General features: G+C 36.9%; 1 pseudogene; it reads right to left on the reverse strand.

Moving 5' to 3' along the window:
* Positions 1-2,552: 2,552 nt before the first annotated feature.
* Positions 2,553-2,960, reverse strand: LOC110584207 (annotated as a pseudogene).
* Between the last annotated feature and the right edge of the window lie 2,013 nt (positions 2,961-4,973).

Consider the following 4,973-nt stretch of genomic DNA (forward strand, 5'->3'; position numbering starts at 1 on the left):
TATTTTATTTCTTTGTTTTTTTCTAAAATGTGTTATATTCAAATAATCCGCAAGCAAGCCCATTATATATTTTTAATTTTTTATTTAAATTCAATTTAGTTAACATATACTGTATTATTAGTTTCAGAGATAGAACTTAGTGAGTCATCAGTTGCATATAACACCCAGTGCTCATTACATCAAGTGCCCTCCTTAATGCCCATCACCCAATTACCCCATCCCCCAACCCAACCCATTATATGGTTTTTTTTTTTTTTTTTAAAGATTTTATTTATTTATTTGAGACAGAGAGAATGAGAGACAGAGAGCTTGAGAGGGAGAAGGGTCAGAGGGAGAAGCAGACTCCCTGCCGAGCAGGGAGCCCGATGCGGGACTCGATCCCGGGACTCCAGGATCATGACCTGAGCCGAAGGCAGTCGCTTAACCAACTGAGCCACCCAGGCGCCCCCATTATATGTTTTTAATTCACTCTTAGATCCTTAAGATATTTTGCAACACATTGTTTTTTTAAAATGAAGAATTTAGAGAAAGGCAAGATTTATTGTATTTGCTAAATTAATCTGAAACATAGATAATATAATCTTTTAATAAAAATTAATCTTTCAATGAAAATAATGATACATTGCAAGTAAATTTTAATAGAGTGCCTAATTCTTATGATTATGACTGTGAATCAAATTATTTCCAAATGGAGATTGAGCAAAACAGAAATATTTGAAAAAATGAATAACATATAAAATGGTTTTGTTTAAAGATTTTTTTTCTTTTTTAGAAAGAAATAGAGAGAGCAGGAGTGGGTGGGCAGAAGTAAAGGGAGAATCTTAAGCTGACTCTGCCCTGAGCACGGAACCCAATGCGCAACCCAGCCAAAACCAAGAGTCTACGCTTAACCAACTGCACCACCCAGGCACCCTAACATACAAAATGTTTTTGATATATTTTTATTAAAGTACCCATTGCTACTCATTTTTATAAAGAAGCATAAATGTTAGGAAAGTATAAATACATTTGTATTAAAAAATTATGAACAAAACTGATACATTTATAAACATTTAAATTGTATTACTGGTTAATACAAAACTTTTGCTTGTTAATGGTAGAAAGTAGACAAGAATAGACTAAGAATAGACTCAGAAACTAAGTGTGGGAATTTCCTTCACTGTGCCTATTTTCCAGAAAGAAGCAAAAATCCCTATAACATATTATTTTGGAGAAGCAGTGCTCTGGAGGAGCTGAAATCATTAGAGTACAGACTTGTTTATCTTTTTATGTCCATAAACTAATTTGGGGTCTCACACATAAGAGGTATTCCTTGAATGTTTGTCGAATGGATGAATGAATGAGTGAATGAACAAATGAATGAGTGAATAAGAAACCCATATTGTCTGCTTGGGTGTCCAATGCACATAAAAATTCTGACATTATTTAGTCTCTATAATAACTGATATGCATTACATATCATTGATTGAAACAACAGTTTCACTGAGTTTCTCATCATTTCAATTCAAAATAAAATTTAAATTGTATTGCGGTTAACCCAAAACTTTTTTGTTTGCTATGCTAGAAAGTAGGCAAGAATAGTCCGTGTTTAGAAACCTCATGTTTTAGAAGTGTAAGAAAATAAAATTCAATAGTTAAGCTAAAAACAATAACATGATTGCTATTTAGCAAATCTATGATGAACTGTGGAAAACCAAACTTGATAAATTGAAAAAAAAAACAGCCAGAGGAGGGGTTGTCTGGGTGGTTCAGTTGGTTAAATGTCTGACTTCCCTTTGGATCATGATCCCAGGGTCCTGGGATTGAGCTCTGGATGGAGATGCCTGCTCAGTTGGGAGTCTGCTTCTCTCCCTCTCCCTCTGTGTGTGCTTTCTCTCTAGCTCTCACTTTCTCTCAAGTAAATAAATAAAACCTTAAAAAAAAACAAAAACAAAAACAAAAAAAACAGCCAGAGGAGAACTGTAATATAACTCTTAATGAAAAATCTCAATATTTTACAAATACTCTTTGGAGCAATTAAAAATGAAGTAGTCCAGATAAGGAAAATCTGTGTCCTAAGATGGCCAACGGAGCCAGCAGGAGAGTCCTTTCCCTGGGGCTCTTCTGGGTTCTTCTCCCTGCCCTGCTTAGCGCACACCCCAAAGGCCAAGTATGCGGAAGTAGAAGTGTATAAATTGCCCCCTTTGTTTGTGCTTGGGGCTCAGACCTTTGGAGACCACTCTCCCCTGAGTCCTCCGGCGTTAAATAAACCTCCTAGCCTCCAAGATCTCTGAGTGCTGCTTGGTTCTTCCATCAGGCGATCCGGTCCAGGTTCTGTAACAGTCCTATTGTTTCTACCTCTGAATTCCACGTGGGAAAGGGACAGCACACGGGGGTTTACCCATCATCAACTTGTAGGATCTCTGAACTGTTAGGAATCTGAGAGAGAAAATATTCCAACACCTTCATTAATTAGTGAGGAAACTGAGGCAACTTGTGCCAGATCAAATGAAAAATCTTTTTGGTAGTTTTATGGTTTTATTAACACAAATATGATGTGCACAACGAGCTGTCTATTCATTTTCTTCGCTGCACAGCCTGGCCTTGGGATTGGTGACTCTGATTGCCAGCTGGGCTGCTCTTCCCACAATAGCTTTGCAGTTCTTGGAGGAGACATTGTGAGCAATCTCTGCACAGTAAGATTTGCTGCACATCAGCAGCACTTCAAGCTCCTTGATGTTGTGGACTAGGAACTTCCGGAAGCCACTGGGCAACATGTGCTTTGTTTTCTTGTTGCTCACATAACCAATGTTGGGCATCAAGGTCTGGCCCTTGAATCTTCTGCACATCATATTGTCAATGCCTCTGGGTTTCCACCAGTTGTGCTTAATTTTGACATAGTGATCTCACTGGTGCTGGATGAACTTCTTGGTCCTCTTTTTAACGATTTTGGGCTTCACCAGAGGTCTGAGGGCAGCCATGATGCCCAGTAACAGATGGCTGCCACCTCCACAGGCAGCGCCGAGGAAGAGATTCAAATGGAAATTTTTAAACAGATCCAGTACTAGAAACTAGGTTTCTTTACTTCCAATTAAGTGTTATTTCCAGTTTTTTTGTTTTGCAGTTATACACATGCATCAAGGTCAAACAGCTAATAAATTCCTTTAATCTTTTTACCTAGAAAACTTCTTGTTTTTTCATTATTCAAGGTAGAAACAAATGTACAGTTTTTAAGTATTTATTCTTGCCGTCTGAGTATTTGGATAAGGTTAAAATCTTCAATTCTAAAAACAAGAGTATCCTCCTCTCATTTCTGAGGCACTGTGAAGGGAGACGTGGTTGCTGAGCTGCCTGCATTATGAGAAGCTGGGTATATTCAGAATGAGATTCACTCTCAAACATACTAGAATAAAATAAGTTTTGTGGATCTTTCTCCTTTCTCACCTTCTAGGAATATGATTTTCCTGTGTGTAAGAGACTTTAGAATCACTTCAAAATGAGAATTATCGAAAGGAATTTAGTTTTAAGTGGTAACTCTGACTATATCTACCTTTAGGGTAAAAGAGACCATTATATCAATTTTTTCATGAAATCTGTGCATGAAAGTATTTCATGCCAAATACATCATATTTAAGAAAGAAAAGATCCAACTGGAAGTGACGATTGTCCAATATACAGAGAGAGAAAATGTATCTTGATAAAGATAAGGCATAGGCTATAGAGACAATATTCTACCCACTGGAACTGAGCAGGGCATACTCCAAAGTTAAACCAGAACAGGTTACAGTGGTATGGATATTAGATGCATATATGTTTCAAAGAATTAAGACACAGTTACATTTCTTTTTTTTTATAATTAGAGAGGAATAAACTTTATGTAGCCCCTTTCTGTGTGATGAATGATAGTCTTGGTCTCCCCATAGGAGTAATTCTTAAGATCTGTGTGTAAGCTTGTTGTATAGCATCAAAACTGGAATACATCAAAGATATACTAGTCGACTGCTTGCAAGAGCATTTCTAGACTTTATCTCGTGTTCACACTGCGGTGGTCAATGGAGCAATTTAAGAGTTTGCATCTAGTCCTCAGTGCCAGCAACACTCAGAGTAGGCAGTGATATCTACATTCAGAAACCCCTTTATATAACCCACACTCAGGACATATTTAAGATCATTTCAGTCAGTCCATTTTGAGAGCAAGTAACTGATCTTAACTAGTAAAGGTCAGACACATCACTTTCAATATTTTCTTTTATGGAAATAGCTAAATCATGGAAATTTACTAAAACTAAAATTCAAACAGTTCCTAAAGAACACCACAGATGAGTCCTTTTTAATGTTTCAGCCAGAATAAATGCATAACTCCAATAATAAATCAAATCCACTGTAAAAATAAATTGCAAATTTGCAAATGCTTTTTCTGTGTGTATAAGTTGTGGCGCGTGTATGTATCTGTGTGTGTGTTGAAGGTTGGCTGATTGGGATAAAAAGAATATTCTTACTCAAAAAGCATTTTTTAATTGATGACTATTTCTGATCCTTAAATGCCTAGAGCATTTAAGAAGGCTAATAGGATGCACTTAGCATTTCCTAGTGTCTTTCATTTTTTCTTTTCATTCCATTTTCTCATAGCAAGATGAAGATGTTCCTTTTTCTTCTTTTGTATTCTAACTTTAAACTTCAATTTAGCAGACTGTAACCCTGAAAACTAAACATCTTATGTTTAAAATGTCCAATGATGACTCTGTTTCAATAGTAGCTATTTCAGATACTTTGGACCCACAGCATTTATATCAAGAAGAGCCTTTTCAGGGTGCCTGGGTGGCTCAGATGGTTAAGCATCGGCCTTCAGCTCAGGTCATGATCCCAGGGTCCTGGGATTGAGCCCCACATCAGGGAGCCTGCTTCTCCCTCTCCTTCTGTCTGCTGCTTCCCCTGCTTGTACACTCTCTCTCTCTGTCAAAAATACTTAAAATCTTAAAAAAAAAAAAAAAAAA

Source organism: Neomonachus schauinslandi, chromosome 2 (assembly GCF_002201575.2).
Source record: "Neomonachus schauinslandi chromosome 2, ASM220157v2, whole genome shotgun sequence".
NCBI classification, from domain to species: domain Eukaryota; kingdom Metazoa; phylum Chordata; class Mammalia; order Carnivora; family Phocidae; genus Neomonachus; species Neomonachus schauinslandi.